This window comes from Neltuma alba, unplaced genomic scaffold (assembly GCF_004799145.2).
Source record: "Neltuma alba isolate B1F8T4 unplaced genomic scaffold, ASM479914v2 tig00000390_pilon, whole genome shotgun sequence".
Classification (NCBI taxonomy): Eukaryota; Viridiplantae; Streptophyta; class Magnoliopsida; order Fabales; family Fabaceae; genus Neltuma; species Neltuma alba.
In genome coordinates, this window is record NW_021632031.1 from 6,546 (window position 1) to 27,371 (window position 20,826).

Below are 20,826 nucleotides of genomic sequence, written 5' to 3' on the forward strand. Positions count from 1 at the left end.
AAAACATATCTTTATTCATTTAAAATACCAAAAAGATTTACCTCTTTGCACTTTATATTTATTGCACCACTTTTTGAACAATTAGACCCCCTTTTCTTCAGCCAAATCATCACGCTTTTGGTAACCAGTTTAGTCTAGGCCTTTCTAATAAAGGGCTCCTTAAGAAGAACGATTGGTTATGCCCTATACTACATTATCTGGTGCAATCACAATCTTGATGACCCGGAAGGCAACATTCTGGTTTGATCACAAAGCAAGTAATTCAAAATAAATTAAGAGCAAAAAAAAAAAAAGAAGGAATTGAAGTACTCCTACTTAGATGTACACGCCACAGTGCCTCAAGAAGAAGGAGAGGGGTACTAACAACAAGATAGATGCTGTGACAGATTATGATAGGCACCACAGCTCTTATTATGGAACATTCATTCTAAGCAAAAAGCTTAGATGCCACTGTGTATAGGTACAGATGCCATGATATCCTCAATAGAGTTGACAACATACTCATCAGAATAGATCCATTGCGATGCATAGCTTAATGCATTGTAGCTTCTATGACAAAAATGAGAAATTCCTAACAAGATAGGGACACCACAACTCTTATATCAACACACTGTGGCACATATTATAGAAAAGGGAGAATTTTATTAGAAGGGAACTGCTGTGGCGCGTAGTTAAATATGCCACAATACTTATTACAAAAAACCCTTAAAAGCACTAAAAACACTCTAAAACACTTACAACATAACTAGAACCACAAATCAAACAAGCCTTAAATCAACGTAACTTCTAAAATACTAAAACAAGAGCACCAAATCCAACACATAAGCACACACATGAAAACTAAAGAAACACATGTGAAAAGCCAAAGAGAGCATAATCAACAAGCTTTAAATCAGCGTAACTTCCAAAATAATCAAAATAATTGACAAAAAGCCGCAAAATCATTCTAATTCATGATAGACTCACTTGATTACCTAGAAACAACAACAAAAGCACAATTAAAACTTGAGGATCAAAGTTTAACTTCATTGAGGTCAGGATTTAGGTTTACTTCTCTAGATCTAGTGCTTACAGTGTAATCATTCTTCCTGTTGAGTGATCAAGTACTTGGGAAAAATTATTTATACCTACTAAAACCAAGTTCAAACAGAAAACTACTAAAATAAAATCAAAAGCAATAAGAATGCAAAAGAAAGGTTCAGAACTTGGATTGCCTCCTACGTAGCACTTGGTTTATAGTCTTCAGCCTAATTCTTCATTAACTTAAGTGTCCTCCAACAAGGAGACAGTGATGGTTTACCGATCAATTGGGCCACCATAGTAGTGCTTTGTCACATCCAGCGTTATGGTGATTAGAGATAAGAAATATTCTCAAATTATTGAGGATCAAAAATGATAAGGAGAAGTAGAATAATTTTGGTGGAAAATACCTATTATGATTTTCCAAGCCGATTATGGAAATTTGACTAATTAAGGAAAATTGGTCAAAAGTAATTATGGAGAAATATTTCCAAGTCTTTGAAAATAAAGGAAAAATGAGGATAATATCCCTTGAGGGTTATATGAAATTATAAAGTTGGTTTTATGACCAAATTACCCTTAGAGAAATTATAAGAGAATTTAAAGGGTGATTTAGGCAAATTAAGGGATTTTATTTGGAAAATTCCAAATAAATATTTTAAGAGGAATAAAATTCCAAGAAAATTCCTATGAGACCCCAAGGAATTATATGAGATTAATGGAATTAAATGAAGACCCTCAAGTATCTAAGATTTTTCCCAATACTTGTGAAAAGTGGAAAAATCCCTAAAGAGGAGGAAATTAATTTTCCTTTTTATTTATTTATTAGGAAATTAATTTTGAGGAAAAGAGGGCAATTTGGGAAGATAAAAATGAGAAGAATAAATTAAGGATTTGATAGAAAATAATTACAGAGGCCAAACTATTGTAATTATAGAAAAGAAGTTAAACTCAGAGTCACAGTATATTGATAAAGCAAGACTAGAGTCTTGCAAATCAAATGGATCACATTGAGCCATATGTCAAGCCTCTAATGTTACACCTTACTTATATAGTATCTTAGAATCCATTTAGAATCCTTTTTGACCACATTGGATGGTTATGAGCTCAAAATCTCCTTTAGGACGTTACTTTTCCGAAATTACTGTTCACTGTGTAAATTTCAGATTACAGGCCCAACTTCAAAAAATCATAACTAATTCTACAAAAATCATATGGAGGTGTTCCAAAATTCTACGGAAATATCTTTCAATTATATTTAAGGAAAAAATATACAATTAGACTTATTTTTACCCAACTCGTACAGTTTAATCAATAAATATTACTGTTCATTTCATAAAATTTGGAACTTCCAGATTCTGTGCTTTAACTTTGGAAATTCATATCTCCTTGTGTACACATACAAAAGAGGTGATTTACCTCTCATTTTAAAGCTTGGGATATGTACTATGAGTCTGCCGAAACTCGTGACTTAACTCATTCATTTGGTAGGTCAAACTGGAGCTACAAACTCACTACTCCAAGACCTACGTTTTATCCCTTAACATCTCTTTACTTTAATTCTTTTTATTTCTTTGGCATATATAACATGGGATTACTCTTTCCCATTCATACTCATGCACTTTTATTCATGCCATAAACATTATAAACACATACATTGAATTGATGGCATCCACAACATAAATTTACAACATAGGAGAATTATACATTGAACATAATCTCAATCATTAACGTTAATAATTGTCCGCTTTCTTCTCCTTGCTTCTCATGCCATTAGTGCCCATCATTAATTGACCTAAATGGTTGGTTAGGAAGGGGTGAGATTTGGGGGAATCTCAGTAGCAAACAATACCATATTAATCATGCTAGATGGATGCTAATGTACTACACGTAACTTGTTTATTCTCTTGTTAATTAGTGACATATCAGCATGCTCAAAGCTAACTTCTTGATGCATGGCCATGGAGACATAATCTACTCATCATGAATAGTAATTACAGTAGCCAAAACATGTCACAATAACATTTAATAATATGTACACGGCAACACACAAGCATACAACATCAAGCAATGACAATAGGTAAGTTCACTACCTTGCACCACAAGCTTTCCTCTTACTTTTCCTTTGACTCCCTAGAATTTCCAACCATGTGGGCATTCAGTTAATGTCACCAAACATCCTCTTGGATGTTCTAAAGTTCCTAAACATAGTCATAATGATCATACAATCCATTAGGACTAAGGACTATATAATGTTCAAGACTAGCTCTCTTGAACCTCAACCACTTTCTCTTACTTTTAGGGTTTTCTTTCTAGCTTTTCTAATATAAATCTCATCACTTCCCATCCTTAAGATCTATTTCTTGTCAATTAGGACCACTTTAGATGGCCTTAGATTCAAGAAGATCAAATCTGGAAATTTTGGTTCGCGAGTACTGTTCACGCAGAAACTCCAGAATTTTGGCTCAACTTTGAAAATTCATAATTAATTCTAGAAAAATCAAAATTGAGTGGTTCCAAGTCTCACTGAAAGATCCTTAAGTTAAATTTAAATTAAAAATAGTTTTAGGAACTAATTCTATGCTGAACAGCACCGGAATTGTACGGAACTTGACACTCTTCCAAAAGTTCAACACTGTTTCCAGATTTCAATCTCTAACTTTCAAAAATCACCATAAATCGTAAACATATCCAAATGAAGTGTTTTACCCATGGATTTAAAGCTTAAAGAGTTTACTTTAAACATGCCAAATTTCAGAATCAGATATGAACAGTAAATAATTTGAAACAGGCATCAAATCATCACATAATTCTTCCAATTTCCACATAGATCCACTTGAAACAACCTTTAATCAATGTGTTCTAACCAAGTTTAACATCAAAATCATCCTCCCTTAACTCTTATTAATTTTGGCCAGCACCTTGCCCTAAGGGAACCCAAACTTTCCAACCATAAAAACCAAAGATTCAAAGCAAGAAACAAGAGGAAACAACTTACTAACATTACATCTAAACTTGGTTGATCAAAGTAGGTGTCTTCCTCTTGATTTAAGCTTCAAGAATCAAAATTGCAAGAGTTTCCCCTGGTGTTCTTCAGCTTGGCTGAAAATGTGAAGGAGGGAGGGTCTATTTATAGCCAAAAATTTGGCTTGAATGGACCAAAATGCCCTTGGTGGCTAGAAGAAGGAGTAAGGGCAATCTTGGAAGTTCAAGTAGACTTTTGTATCATCATTGCATCACTTTCTTGTATCATGCTTACCTCATTCTTCTAGAAGGTGCCAAGTGTTATAAAAGTGGTGGAGGAGAAGGGAGATTAGATCCTAGCCGTTGGATCAAACTTATTTCATAAGTTTCCTCCGAATTTACTTGGCCCACGTTTCTCCAGCTTTCTTTATGGCCTTCTGGAGCTCAGAAAATTCTTTTGTCTGCTCCATAAATTTCCTTTAATTCTAGAGAATATCTATGAATTTTTTTAGGCCATAACACTTCCTTTAAGCCTTGCGTAAAAATTCATTTACTACAATACCCTTTTATCGGCAAAACCGGCTTTTTAATTTATTAAAGCCACTCTACTAGCCTTTTGGTTGGGGACTAGTTTTATAAATTAGTAATACCTTTCAACCATTTATCCTCATTTTTGTATATATTTTTTAGGTCTCTTGCTATTTTAAATAATTACCTCAAACGGTATACTTTTTACCGGTCATAACCTCATAAATTCCATTTAAGCTGCCTCAGGGGTATTTTCGCCTTTTCTCTTCACAGAAGAGCCTTAGACTATTATTTTCGATTTTCTGGGATTTTCTTGGAATTCTCTGTATACTCTTCCATTTTTACCCCTATTGCTCATAACTTTCTGAATTTACGGTTTAGTCCCTACTTGGACTTAGCTTCATATAATCCTCTCTTTGAGGTTTCTAACTTAATCTTTAGCCTGTATCTAGCCTCTTTTCTCTCTCTGGGCCTTCGAGACTTTACTGGAGCCTCTAACTTGATTATACTTGAGCCCCTGAAAACTTTCACTTTGCAGTTTAGTCCCTGAAACTACTTTGACTTCCTTTCTCATCTCTGAGACTTCTGCTCAAAAGGAGTCTAGTAGCTTATCCAATTCAGGCTATTTCTGATACTTCTAGGCCAAAAGTTTGGATGTTACACCTAATGGAGGGGATTTGAACTTGCCAAGTGTCACTCCTCAAATGGAGAGAATCTTGACTTTTGGTAATTAATTTCATTTAGATTTTGTTAATTATGAAAGATTAAGTAAGCACTTGACACATGGCATAGCATTACAAGGTGTGTCATAGCATTAATGGATGGTAGTTGGGATATTTTGGCTTGAAGAGAAAGGTATTCCTCCTCCTAATTCAGATTCATTTCGTCCAAGAGAGAGAAGGAGAGAAAAAGAGTGATCTTCAAGTGTAAACAAGAGAAAGCTTGCACCTTTGACCATACTACCAAAGATTCAAGGTTAGTTCTTGGTTCTAGATGGGATCTTGCTTGGTTTTCTTTCTTTCTATGGCTGAAAAATATGTTTCTTCTCTCCTTTGGTGGCTGGTCAAACTGGATGTTTAGAGGGGAAGGAAGTTTTGTTCATCACACTTGCTAAGACACATCAAAACATGTTAGTCCCTAGTGTTTGCAAGTGGTTATAGGTTGTTTTAAAGCATTTTTCATGGTTGTTTCTTTGAGTATTCTTTTTGGCCAAGTTGATGACTGAACCCAAGGATGAGTTTTTCAATGTTTTAAGGCTTCCATGATGCTTAAAATGAGCAATGGTGTAGAGTAAACCAAAAGGAACAAGTGTTGGAAGCTTTAAAACAAAGTTGTAAATTTTTGGGTCAAAACCCTCTTTGGTTCGGTCAAGGGTAGCTGAAAGAAGGAGATTTATTTTCCTAGATCTAAGCACATATTTGGAATCTACATGAAAAACCATGTAGGAATAAGTCAAGAAGTGATTTTTAGGGTTAAAGAGAAACAAGTCCAAAAATGATGAACAAAGGAGGGAGCTTTATGGATCAAGAATCATTTTTTATTTATGTTCTTGTTTTTTTTTTTTGGTTGGTTAATGATTCTTGCTGCCCTTTTTGATGGATTGCATTGTTAGGGTTTGATATTTGAAGGAAAAGAGGAGAAGGAAAGAAAGCTAAAGCTTTTGGAGCAAGGTAGCAAGTTAAACCTAGCTACTAATACTAACTTAGCATTATTGATTATTGCATGATTAATTGCTATTATGTGGTTGGACTTTCTTTGATTATAATGTGGCTGCTCTTTGTACTTTCTTGCTTTGGCCTTTGCATGTTTGAGTTTGCCAAATGATAAGCATGCTAATTCACCAATAGTAGTTAATATAATTATGCATGTTGATGATGCTTGTTGGTGCTATAGTTGGTTAATTTGCTATTGGGATTTCAATGAAATCTCATTTTCCAAATGCAATCTAACATTTTAGGGCCTGAATTCTCTAAGGGAAAGCTACAGATTGAAGGTTAAATTTGGGGGTTTAGCCACAAAAATTCGTGAACTCATTTTGGTTATGTACATATTATACTAACAGTGCTGTAAACACATTAACACTGTCTAGTTCACATGACTTTTTGATTAGCTCCCAAACGTTTTTAGTCACGAAATTTGGCATGATGAAAGATAACGTCCTGAGCTTTAATTGTATAGCTAATACGTTAAACATGGACCAGTATACAATTTTTAATGATTTTTCGAAGTTAAAGATCAGAATCTTGGAAAAAGGGCTTTTGGCAAATGGACAGTGTTGCATTTCTCAAAAACCTAACCCTTTTTCATAAGGAATTAGATAATGAGATTATTTTTTCTTGAAAGATGACTTAAAGATATTTAAGTAGAATTTTGAACCACCCCAATTGAATTTTTGTGGAATAAGTTATGAGTTTTTGAAGTTGGGCCAGAAAAATTGGATTTTTACCCGATGAACAGTAAAAATCTAAAATTTAGTGTTTTTGTGGTAAAAAGTGAGCTCAAGACCATCCAATGTGGTTTAAAATGGTTTTGAAAGGAACCTAAGTCAATATAATAGTAAGGTGTGACATGCTTCAACCTCTGACCATTAACTTGAAATTTCTCCCCATCTTTTCCTTCTAGCTCCACTACTCCATGACCATAAACTCCCACAATGGTAAATGGACCAGACCATCTAGATTTTAGCTTCCCAGGAAAGAGTCTTAGCTTGGAATTGTGCAATAGAACTTGTTGACCTAACTGCAAAGCTGTGATAAGGATTTTCTTATCATGAAGCCTCTTGGTGTTCTCTTTATAGAGTCTTGAACTTTCATAGGCATTAAATTAGAATTCTTTAAGTTCATTTAGCTATAAGAGTCACTTCTCACCAATAGCCTTAGCATTAAAATTCATCTTTTTGATAGCCTAATAATCACTATGTTTGAGTTTAACAGGGAAATTGCATGCTTTTTTGAAAATCAGTTTGTATATTGATATACCAATAGGCGTTTTGCATGTCATTTGGCATGCCTATAAAACGTCATAAAGCTTAGTGGACTAATTCTTTCTTGTGTGTCCCACAGGATTTTCTTATCATGAAGCCTCTTGGTGTTCTCTTTATAAAGTCTTGAACTTTCATAGGGATTAAATTAGAATTCTTTAAGTTCATTTAGCTATAAGAGTCACTTCTCACCAATAGCCTTAGCATTAAAATTCATCTTTTTGATAGCCTAATAATCACTATGTTTGAGTTTAACAGGGAAATTGCATGCTTTTTTGAAAATCAGTCTGTATATTGATATACCAATAGGCGTTTTGCATGTCATTTGGCATGCCTATAAAATGTCATAAAGCTTAGTGGACTAATCCTTTCTTGTGTGTCCCACTGGTTTTTCCAATATCTTTTTGTTTTCTCTATTAGAGATCTCCACTTGTTAGTTGGTTTGAGGATGATAAGCTAAAGCAACCTTATGCTTGACACGATACATCTTTAATAGAGCTCTGAATTGATTGTTGCAAAAATGGCTTCCCCATCACTGATTATGGCTATTGGGGTTCCAAACCAAGTGAAAATATTCTTTTTCAAAATTTGACAACCACCTTTACATTATTAGTTAGGGAGACAATGGCTTCAACTCACTTTGACACATAATCTACTGCCATTAAAATGTATTGATTATTGAAGAACTTAGGGAATGGTCCCATGAAGTCAATCCCCTAAACATCGAATAATTCCACTTCAAGCATATTATTTAGGGGCATCTCATTTCATCTCGATATATTGTCCACTTGTTGACAATGGTCACAAGTTAACACAAACTCATAGGTATCTTTAAACAACATAGGCTAGAAAAATCCAAATTGCGAGACCTTTACAGTAGTCTTGTTACCCCCAAAGTAACCTCCATATTCAAACAGATGGTAATATCTCAAAATTTCTTCTTGTTTACATTTTTAAACATAGCTTCTCAGTAGTTGGTCAGCACAATGATGAAACAAAAATAGATCTTCCCAATGGTAGAGCTTGACATCATATAGGAATTTTCTCCCCTAATAGTGATTTAAATCTTGAGGAATAATGCCACAAATAATAAAAATGACAATCTCAGCATACCAAGGCACTGCAATGTCAATTATGGCAAAGAGTTACTCAACAAGGAAAGTCTCATTAGTCACTTGGTTAGGTTTTATTTTAGCATCCGTACTCAATCGTGAGAGATGGTTAGCTACTTGATTTTTGGTGCCCTTTCATCAACAATTTCAAGATCAAATTCTTGCAAGAGAAGCACCCATCTAATCAACCGTGCTTTAGACTCCTTCTTGCTAAAAAGATACTTTAGTGCTGCATGATCAGTGTAAACAATCACTTTAGCTCCCACCAAGTAAGAGCAAAACTTGTTAAAGGCAAAAACCATTGCAAGTAATTCTTTTTTAGTAGTGGTGTAGTTCTCTTGAGCATCATCAAGTGTTCTACTTGCGTAATAAATAGGGTGAAAAACCTTATCTTTTTTCTAGCCAAGAATAGTTCCCACCACATAATCACTAGCATCACACATAACAATGAATGACAAACTCCAATTAGGGGCCGTCATAATAGGGGTAGTGATAAGCCTTCTCTTTAACTCTTCAAAAGCCTCACAACAAGTATCATCAAACTTCAATTCCATATCCTTCTCAAGTAAAGCACGTAGTAGCTTGGTGATTTTGGAGAAGCCCTTGATGAAGCAGCAATAAAAACCAGCGTGTCTTAGGAAGCTTCTCACGCCCTTAACATTTGTAGGTTGAGGAAGTTGTTCAATTACAAAAATCTTTGCTTTGTCAACTTCTAATCCATTCTTGGACAATTGGTGGCCTAACACAATACCCTCTTTCACCATCAAGTGACATTTTTCTCAATTGAGGACAAGGTTGGTTTATTCACACTGCTTTAAGATACTTACGAGATTAGTTAGACACTCATCAAATGAATAACCAAAAATTGTGAAGTCATCCATAAGGACTTTCATAGTGTGCTCAATCATATCGGCAAAAATGGCTATTATATAACGTTGAAAGGTAGCTAGTGTGTTAAACAAGCCAAATGTATACATTTGAAAGCAAAAGTCCCATAAGGACAAGTGAAAGTTGTCTTCTCCTGATCTTCTGAAGCAATGGCAATCTGATTATAGTCAGAATACCTATCAAGAAAGCAAAAGAATTCCCTTCTAACAAGCTTATCTAACATCTGATCAATAAATGAAAGGGGAAAGTGATCTTTCCTAGTTGTAGCATTTAATTTCCAGTTATCTATACATACCCTCCATCCAGTAACAGTGCGAGTAGGAATTAGCTCATTACAAGTGTTAGCCACTATAGTCATACCACCCTTTTTAGGGATGTATTGGATTGGGCTCACCCAAGAGCTGTCTGAGATAGGATAAATGATTCTCACATCAAGCCACTTGAGAATTTCCTTCTTTACCACTTCCTTCATCATTTGATTGAGTCTTCTTTAGTGTTCAATAGAGGCTTTACAATTGTCTTCTTACAAAATCTTATGCATACAAGCAGAGAGACTAATACCCTTGATATCTACAATTGTTTATCTAGTGGCCTTTTTATAAGCCTTAAGAACTTCGGTTAATTGCTTTTCTTGTTGAATAGTAAGATCTAAAGAGACAATCACCGATAGAGTGTTGTTAGAGTCCAAGTAGACATACTACAAATGAGAAGGTAGAGCTTTAAGCTCAAGAATCAAAGGCTGTTCAGGAGATAGTACCAAAGTTGGCCTATCTAGGGCAAATAGGTCCAAATACTCAAAATGTGCCCAGCTCTTGGGGTAAGAAGACAAAGCATTTATTAATGCCAATATCTCTGCTACTTCTATATCTTCTATATCAAGACCCCATAGTATAGTGTTAAGGGCATCCTTGAACATTGACTTGTTAAAGTCATCTTGCACAATTTGATCAATAATGTCTATATAGGAACACTGTTCATGTTGGCTTGGGGCTTTCAGTAAGTGGTGCATGTTGAATCTCACATGCTCATCATTAACCCTCAAGTTTAATTATCCTTTTTTGACATTGATAAGGATTCTAGTGGTTGCTAAAAATGGTCTCCTAAGTAGTAAAGGCATTTCCTTATCAGCTTCAAAGTCAATAACAATAAAGTCAGTAGGGAATATGAATTGTTAACCTTAACCAATACATTCTCAATGATTCCCTAAGGGTAGGACATGCTCTTATCAGCCAATTGTAATATAACAATGGTAGTTCTAGCTTCACCCAACTCTAACTTGTTAAAAACTGAGAGTGGCATCAGATTCACACTAACTCCAAGATCATATAAAGCTTGCCCCAAAAACCTATTTCCAATGTGACAAGAAATAGAGAAACTACCAGGATCTTTCAACTTAGGAGGGATTTGCTTCATAACATTAGTGAAACTCTAAGTGATAGCTACTACTTCATACTCAGTAAACCTCCTCTTCTTTGAAAGCATATATTTCATAAATTTAGCATACTTTGGCATTTGTTCTAATGCTTCCACCAAAGGTATGTTAAGGTGCAGTTGCTTGAATATTTTGAGGAATTTCTTGAATTGACTATCCTCTTATTGCTTCTTAAGTCTTTGAGGGAAAGGTCATAGTGGCACATATTTGGGAGGAGAGGTATGAGTTTTCCTCTTCTTTTCCTCTGCTATATCAAAGGTCACATGCTTGTCTTTAACCATATCTGTTATGTCCTCTTCAGCTTGCTTTCTCTTCTTGTTGTCATCTTCAACAATGTGTTCTTCATTCCTTTCTTCACCCATGTCAAGATTAATCATTACCTCATTCCTAACTTCTTTGTTAGCTCTGCTGGAACTAAGCATGTCAAGTAAAACCTTTCCACTTCTCAAAGTGATTGCTTTCTTCTTTTCCATCTCTCTTAAGATTAGGAATGGTGTCATTTGGAAGGCTATTCCTTGCAAGAACATTCATCTATGATGCTAACTGACCCATTTGAACTTTAAGATTATTAATAGCGGTTTCATCAAGAGAAAATATGGCTTTGTTCTCAGCCGTTGCAGACTCTTGATTAGCCAACAACTAAGCAAATATTTTCTTAATATTAGACTCTTCTTTGTGATGCTACTATTGCTGTGGTTGTTGCTAGCCAAAAAAACTTGTATTAAACTTGTATTAACTCAAATTGTCTTGGTCCATTTAGGTTGGAAAGCTAATCAATAATTTATTTCATTGTTTAGAAAATTATTTAATTTAATTAATTTCATTCACCAGCTTATAAGAGGGTAGTTCAATTTAAGATTGAGTCACCAAAACCTAACAGGTCTCAAAAATAATACTCATTAGGTTCAGCCGTTCAGAGGGAGCTTCTTTGTGTTTGGTAGTTATGTTCAGATTCTTCCTCTCCATCACCATCTTCTTCATCTTCTTCTTGGTTAACAATGTCGAAGGAAACCCTCATAATTATAGAGAAGCATTGGAAAAGTCACTATTGTTTTTTCCAGGTCAGGAGGCTACCCATAAACGAGCAAATCACTTGGCACTCTAACTCTGGTCTCTCTAATGGTTGCCTTGCCCATGTATGTTTTTTTGGGGGTAATTAATTTAGAAGTCCTTATAGTTTTATTCAATTTTGAATTAAGTCCTTGAGTTTCTTTTTCTTTTTATTGGGTCCTTTAAGTTTGTTATATTAAGTATGTTAATCCCTGCTGTTAAACAAAAAACTAAACTGTTAAAACTTTCGTTAAAAAGCACCGCAAGTGTCTTCTCCATCTAAAACAACTCGTTCTATCTCCTTCCCCGATAACCTTTTCTCTCCTCTCTCTGTATTTGCCTACCTTATTAAGCTGATCCCTTCTCACACCCCAACACATACACATATACATTAGTACCCCGCTATTGTCCATCATTGAATATGACAACCCCCATCCTTCCCCTCTCTCCCCTCTCTTGTGCCCATATTCCCCCTTTGCCATGTCCTCATCTCTCTATTTCCTCTTTTCTCTTTCCTATCTCTCTTATCTTCCTATCTACTGCTAAGCTTTCTTGACATAACCTCAAAAGCCAGCAACGACTTCTCCTTGCTTGATGACATAGAATGTCGACCAAGTGACCTTTCTCTCTCAACTTTAAATTTTCCATTTTTGATGAGGTGACCCCACCCCTGGCTACTCCTGTTCAACTCTGCCTTCTAGAATCCTCAAGATTTCCAACACATTTGGTCGGAGGCTAGGATGTGATTAAGTACATTGTAAAGACGCAAGACTTTCACCTATAGGGGTTCAACTTGTTGCTGATAAAAACTGGCCAATGTGATAAAAGCATTAAAGAATGATAGAGTAATTTATTGGTAAAAGTTATCTTAATAGAAAACTAAAGCAAATTATCAGCTTAGCTTTCATAATGGGGAACAAATAAAAGTTGATTGATAAGAGATAATATGGCCAAAGAGGAGGGATGTTTAAATTCGAGTGAGAAGGATGTTATCAGGGGACATCAGCTTAATACGATAGACAAATGCAGAGAGAGAATAAAGGTTACTGGGGAAGGAGATAGAAAGAGTTGTTTCAGATAGGGAAGACGTTTGTAGTGCCTTTTAACTGAAGTTTTAACATCATTTTTTTATTTAACAGGGATTAATGCATGTAACAGAACAAACTTAAAGGATCCAATAAAAATAAAAAAAAGCTCAAGGCCTTGATTCCAAATTGAATAAAACTAGAAGGACCTCCAAATTAATTATCTTTTTTTTTTTTGCCAGCAATCCATGTATGTTATTCTTTCCTATATATGTTTTTCAAAATTAATTTGGGTTATATGCATATTGTATGGGTCAACTGGTCAAACTAATGAATCAATGATTTAGTCCTAGATTAGTGTGATCAAGAGTTTTAAATGGGTCAAATAATAGATTGAATTTTATATTTTTCTTTTGCTTTATTAAGCTTAGAATACTCATCAAGTGATGAGCACCAAGTGCTCAGCACTCATTACTTGATGAGCAATCTGAATAGTCTAGATTTGATCTGGACATTTTCAAATTTAATATTTTTCATTAATTATTTTTAAATAAAAAATTATTTTGTTTAAAAAAATGACTTCTGAGATATTATCTTTATTTTTTATTCTATACCGATTAAAATAATTATTTTAAAAAAGTAAAAATAAAAAAGAAAATAAATCTGAACCATTCGGATCAAATTTGGATGATCCAAATCTAATGAGTTTGAAGTGCTAGTCACTTTTTATAAGTACCCAAACTCATTCCGTAAAATCAGTACTATAACATACTTATTAACTAAAGAACAAGTTTTATGTTTAATAATTGTATATTTTTAAAATAAAATACACCAACTTTTGAAAGCATTGCTGAACTTGTACTATTATTTATATTGTTATCAAAATGCGCACAAATGTTTCCTCATAAAAAAAGGAAAATTACATTGACCAATTTTGCTGAAATTATATAACTTTTTTGGAACAGTTTTGAGGTATTTATGTTATTCTGTATATTTACTCATTTGGGAGAAAATATGCATTCAGACTAGAGCAGCTTTCCTCGTTTTTATGCCTTCCACTTTTTGATTGGCTATGAATATTTTGAATAAAATAGCTAAACTAAACAGTCAACAGACTAATGGAGCATGTTGGCCAGAGGTCATTCATTTACCCGTTAAAGGAGACAAACCGAGGACAAAGCAATGCAGTAACAAGGATAAAATAATAACAATAACAATGTATATATTGTGATATTTTTCGTGGTATATTAATTAGAAAAAAATTGCTAAAAAAAATCCCCTATTTGAATTATTTATAACTTAAAGGTATCTAAGTTTGAAATTTGTTTAATGACACATAAGCAACTCAATTTCATACTCAGTAAGCACAACTCTTCTTCAGTTGTATATAATATATCCTCAACCATGTACAAAACAGAAAAGTCAAAATATTTTCATGCAACTAAAGATTTGCATACAATTAAAAAAAAAAGTTACACCTAATGAAGATGAGTTATATCCGTTCAATTCAAGTCATTTTTACATAAGCAAAATTCAAGTAGGGACTTTTCCGCAATTTTCCATTTAATTGATTGAATTTTTCCATAAACAAGTAATAAGGGTGTTTGGGTAGAAACAAAACCATTATTTTAAAAGTGTTTTTATGATATACGAAATAAATATATAGAAGAGTTTGCCTCGATTTGTGAAAAAGTGCTTCTGAGAAGTATTTTTTGATTACCTAAACACCCCCTAAGTCTCATGTCCTTTTCCTCTTGTCAATGGACATCTCATGTCTTTGCCTGCGTTGTTAAATTGTTCTGCTTTCACATATACTTTTCTTTCATTAGAAAAGTAATTCTTAAATCCGTATAGTTTTACTACCTCCTATCTTTAATATAAAAGTTAGTTTGACATTTAGTTTATTCCTAAATATAAGACCCCAATCCATTTTGTCTCTCATATTATCCATTTTTCAAGACAGTCTTTGTAGTAATTGTACATGTTGTTTTATCAAATGGTAATTATAACTTATATACATGATTAGCAAGGGTATTTTAGAAAAGACAATACATATTTATTACAAATAACTAACTTAATTAATTTTATTAATATACTCAAATTAGTTAACTAGCTCTTGTATTAAGGATTGGAGGTATTATATAATTTCAATCACATTTTAATATTTTTTCTATTTATTTGTTCTCACAGTTTTCTTAATTATAAACATTAGTCCATATTCTCATAATGTGTTAATTAAAATTGATGTGAAATGTTAATTAAGTGACATATAAGTTATCATAAAAATACAAAGTAAAAAAGAGATTTTTTAAAAAAATAAAATTATTAAATAAAATTTATTTATTATTGACATAAAAATTAAAAAAATTATGCTGATAACGCTCTCTTGCATCTAGTTGACTTTGATTTTATTTAGATCCATATAGAAAAAATTAATTTAGGTATATATTAAGTGAAAATCTCGTCATCAACTACTGTAGTCCTTTATCTTACAAATTAATAAATTATTAGTATAGAGACTAATATCTATAATTGAAGAAACTATAAGACCTAATAATTAAAAAAAATACAGGGGCTCAATTAAAATTAGATGAAATTATAAGGAATAATTAATTAATTTTTCTTAATAAATATTACTGTTAATTTAATTTTAAGCCTTTTATACTCTTCATCAATTTGACATTAAAATAGAATGAAGGGCAGAATAATTTGATTCATGTAATTTTAATGAAATTAAAATAAATTAATTAATTTCCTCTAAATCAAACAAGAAAATTAAGAAACTTGTAAGTGATCAAAACAATACTTTGATATTTGGTAGGTGGATTTAACCGGAGGCTACTATGATGTTGGAAATAATGGACTCGTTTGGAATGACTTATAAGTAATTTTTTAATCGTGATTTACGATATGCAAGGTAAACATGTGAAAAAAATTTTATTTTGACTTACATAAAATCTATTTATAAATAATTTTAATCATGATCTTAAACAAGGGCAACGTCAAATTCAACTTTCTAATGGCATTCACGGCTACCATGTTATCAGGGAGCACAATTAAACATGGCTGGAGAATGGGCTCCCAAATACAAGAGGCCCACCGACTACCTCCTAAAGTGTGCCACTGCTCCTGCTCCTGGTGGACTCCACATAGGTGTCGATCACTGGAATGTGGACCACAAATGTTGGGAAAGGCTTGAAGATATGAACAAGGTTCGAACCGTGTATTGGGTCTGGCATGTGATAAACCGGGTTTAGAGGCGGCCAGGGAAACTGCCGCCGCCCTCGCCGCTGCCTCTATTGTTTTCCCATAGGGCTGATCCAACATATTCAAAGATTTTATTGAGGACCGCCAAAAAAGTGTTCAAATCTGCTTTGAGATATCAAGGTTCTTACAATAGTTCACTTGGATCTGCTGTTTGCCCATTTTATTGCTCATATAATGGTTACAAGATAATTAATTAATTAATACTGTTCCAATAATTATGCTTTCCAGATTCTAATATTTTCAGATATTTTCAAAGAAAAATGAGTGTTTCTTTTATATGTCATGTTTCACGTTTATCCTCTTTAGAGAATTGTTTACTATGTTAAACTTGATGGTCCTCGTAAATTAATGAATGAAAAAAAGTTGTACAGTTAACATCACATAATGCCTTATTTCATGTACATTGTAATTTGGTCTGAAAGTTTTTTCGGCTAACAAATAAGTTTTGCAAAGAGTATGATTTTTAATATTTTTCTTTTTGATTTACGATGAGCTATTGTGGGGGAGTTGCATCGCTTTTTAGGACAACAAATGCTATTTATTATAATAAATTAATTAAGAATTTTGGAGCTGATGACTATCTTGAACCAGATATCTTTAGTTGGGACAACAAGTATGCTGGTGCACATTGCTTCTCTCAAGGGTAAATATTTTTAGTCAAGAGTAATATAGTATACTCCTTCCTGTAAAATATGTTAGAAAGTTTTTTTTAGGAATAACATGTTTCTATTTATAATTGAAAAGACATTAATTAATAGCCTGTTCGAATTTTTGTAATACTTCCTCTAATACTAAATGTAAGAGTTAGTAGATGGATTTATTTTAATCCTAATTATAAAATCTCAATTCATTTTATCTTCCAAATTTATAATTTTTTTTCCTAAGCTCGCCCCATTAATTATACATATTAAGGAGAATTTTCATCAACAGAGTAACAATTTCCATGCAAATGATTAGAAGTGATACTTTAAGAAAACTAACAAACAGTTTATTTATAAATGAGTAACTTAGTTAATTTTCTTAATCCCTACAAATTTATTAACTAGTTTATATATTTAGTATTGGAGGGACTATCATTTTTATTTTTACCTTTATTAATTATGGGTAATCTCAGTGTATTAATTATGGGTTTGCTCATTCTTTCTCTCACTCTCTCTCCATGAAAAAGTTTTTTAAAAAAATAATTTATATATTTTTATATACTTATTGTTTTAAAACAATTTTAACCAACTTTTTAGTATTCCCTCCTATCCTTTTTATAAGATCCTATTAACTAAATTATACTGTTTAAAAAAGTGTTAAAATTAGTTAAAAGCAACAAATATGTAAAAATTAATCCTTGCTCTTTTTTCAATTATGTCCTTATTTAATGAGGGAGCATATAAGAGAGAGAAATACCAGTAATGACATAAAGGATGAAAGAGAATCAAATATGAGAAAAAGATTAGGAGAGAGAATAGAAAATTAATTATAGATAAAATTGATAAAAACACATTTAATGTTCAAACAATCTTTAATAAGATTTTATAAAAAGAAACAAAAAAAATTCAAATTTTGAGATCTTATAAATAAGACCGGAGGGAGTATAGGTAATTCGGTTGTTTAATTTGTATCATACAAAGGAGTAATTTTTCAATGATGAATGTATTTGTATTACATATATGCCTTGGTTTATGTGAGTTACTAGTTTTAAATGTTAATGCAGAGAGCAATGTTAAATCATGATGAGAACTTTGATCAATACCGGCTAGAAGCTGAGAATTTTGTGTGCAAGATTTTGCCCAACTCTCCCAATTCAACCACCCAATATACAAAAGGTAAGGGCAAAATTTACAAGAAGATGTATTAGAAAACTAATAAATGACTTGAATGCTTCTTTATTTATTTTGTACCTTGGTGAAATTGTAATTAATTAAAGATACATTTGGTGTTGGGGAGGAGGGCTAATGTTTCAAGCTTCCTCAAAGCAATCTTCAATATGTGGCATCTCTAACATTCTTGCTCACAACCTATTCCAAGTACATGTCATTCGAAAAGCATATGTTCAAGGATCTCTTGGTCACTCCAAACACCTTAAGAAGTCTGGCAAAGAGACAAGGAAGTTCTTGATTTCAAATTTCATATAGTTGGAAGAGAATTTAGTCTCATCCAATCCAAGACTCAAAAAGAGTATAGTAGAAATCATTTGAAATGGATATTGTTGAGATTTTTGACTCTTATTTACTACCTCCGATCCCTAATACATGAGCTAATTAAAAATTAAATTTGATTCTAAATATAAGATCCAATTCACTTTGTCTCAAGGATTTATCCATTTTGTCTCCAAGTAATCCCTATAATGACTATATGTACTCCTCCGGTCCTTAATATAAGACCTATTTAACTAATTTGATTAGATCAAGGAAATTAGGTAAGTTAGTTAATTATAACAAATGTGACATATTTTTCTTAAAATACCATAATCATCTTTCTTAATACCTCCTCTTCCTCTTCTACTTGATTATGGTTGAGGGAGTATCCCTAGGGGTAATTTAGAGAAAATTGATAAATATGAGAAATGGGTCTTATATTTAGGACCAAAACTAACTCAACAATTAGATCCTATATTAAAGACCCGAGGAGTATATAAGTTAAGGAGTTTTCATTAAAGGGTACTTTCAATGCACATGATTAATAGGAGTATTTTAGGAAAAACAATATTTATCTATTACAAATAACTAGCTTAACTAATTTTTTTAATATCCTCAAATTTCACTTAATTTCACTTTCTTAACACAATTTTTGTTAAATATTTGTAGGTGGACTACATTTCAGGAGACAATCCTTTGAGGATGTCCTATATGGTAGGGTATGGTCCTTATTTTCCAATGAGGATTCACCATAGAGGATCTTCATTGCCTTCTCTAGCAACTCACACTAAAAAATTAGGATGTAAAGGTGGCTTTCGACCATTCTTCTACTCATGAACTCTAACCCTAACATATTGGTTTAGATCAAAGCACCAATTCTTTGATGATCGCAAAGATTATAATCACTTAGAACCTACTGTACTTACACTAATGGTACTATTGTTGGACCTCTTACATACTTTGCCATTGCAAATTTGTAGCTAAGTCTAGACATACCTTCATTAGAAGTTGGCCTATATGTGCCAACCCACCTAAGAAAAATAATGGGAGGAACTAAACCCCTCGTCCGTAGATTCAGCTGGCGAAGGGATTGGACTCTCTCACCAAAAGGAAGGGGTTCGATCCTGGGGAGTCCCACTTTGTTGTGGCTCCAGTCTCGAAGCTGGGGGAGGCATCACCACAGCGTAGTGAAGCTGGGAGATTCCTACTTATTGAGCCAGAAAAAAAGGGTTTGCTTATCAAGCTTCCATGCCCATAAGGACAAGCCCCAGTGGATCAAGTGTTAGGTGCTCTGCCCTAGGATCATGGGTGAGCCCAACCCCTTTCCTAAAATTTTGTTATAAAAAAAAAGAATGGGAGGAACTAAATTTAATTGGGTGTTTGAGTTTGCAATTTATAGTATATTCATGAGCTGCAACCTAAATATAAGTCTTGGACAAGTCACAAAACCTCAATCCTGAACTCTAAGACTTGTAGTTTATCTTAGTTTGAAAGATCTAAGTTTGGTTCTTGATGAACTCTCAACTCAATCATTGATATAGGCTATGTTTGGATTGTCATCAGAGAAGCTAAAAGCACCTAGGAAAGGGTGTAACTGAGGTTGCTAGCTTATTTAAGTAAAAATGATTGTTTGGATGTGTTGCTTTTGGAACTAACTTATAAGCAAAAGTTGCTTATTTTCGGACACTGCCTGCTCCAGCTTTTCCACCGTTCAAAATGCAATTTACTGTTAAATGAACATTAATAGGTATTCAATTTCTCTCACCTATCATTTCCACCCAACCCTCTTCGAAGCCTCAGAACACTCAACCGAGCAACACGGAGGCTCCTCTTGCTCTACATTCGGCCTTCTATCCATCACTCTCGATACTCTCTCGCCGTCTCCATCCGCGGGTCTCCGTCCATCACTGTTGCTTGTGTCTCTGTCCGTCACTCTCTCTAGTGTCTCCATCCGTGGGTCTCAACGGCTGTTCTCCCTCTATCACTGTTGCGACAGATCTGTGTCATTTTCCTTACCATCATCGGTGTGTGTGTGCAAAGAATCGCCGCTGTCTTCCTCTGCCGCTCAAGGTACCGTGGTTGCTTTTCTTTTCTTTTCCCTGTTTGACTTTAGATCCTCCGTTCTCCTTGTCTGTGCTGACCGTGGCTGAAGGAGGCGGGGTTTTTTTTTCCTTTCTCCTCTGGTTATAGCTGCTGTTGTGTGTGCAAAGAATCATCTTCTGTTTTTTTTCCCTTCTCCTGCAGACGTTCTATTTTGACCAAAGCATATGATAGTTTGGCAAGTGCTAGTGTGCCCTTGTCGAAGTGAACTAGTAGAGTGCATGACTTCTCCATTTCTGATCTCCAATCTTTACGCGCCATTCAGATACTTGCTTTCACTCATTGATATATCTTGAACTCATTTCAATCTACTGCTTCTCCTCTCGATTGC

At 33.7% G+C, this 20,826-nt stretch overlaps 1 pseudogene; it reads left to right on the top strand.

The window, feature by feature from the left end:
• Positions 1 to 11,867: 11,867 nt before the first annotated feature.
• On the top strand, positions 11,868 to 19,375 carry LOC114730812 (endoglucanase 9-like; annotated as a pseudogene).
• Positions 19,376 to 20,826: the final 1,451 nt, after the last annotated feature.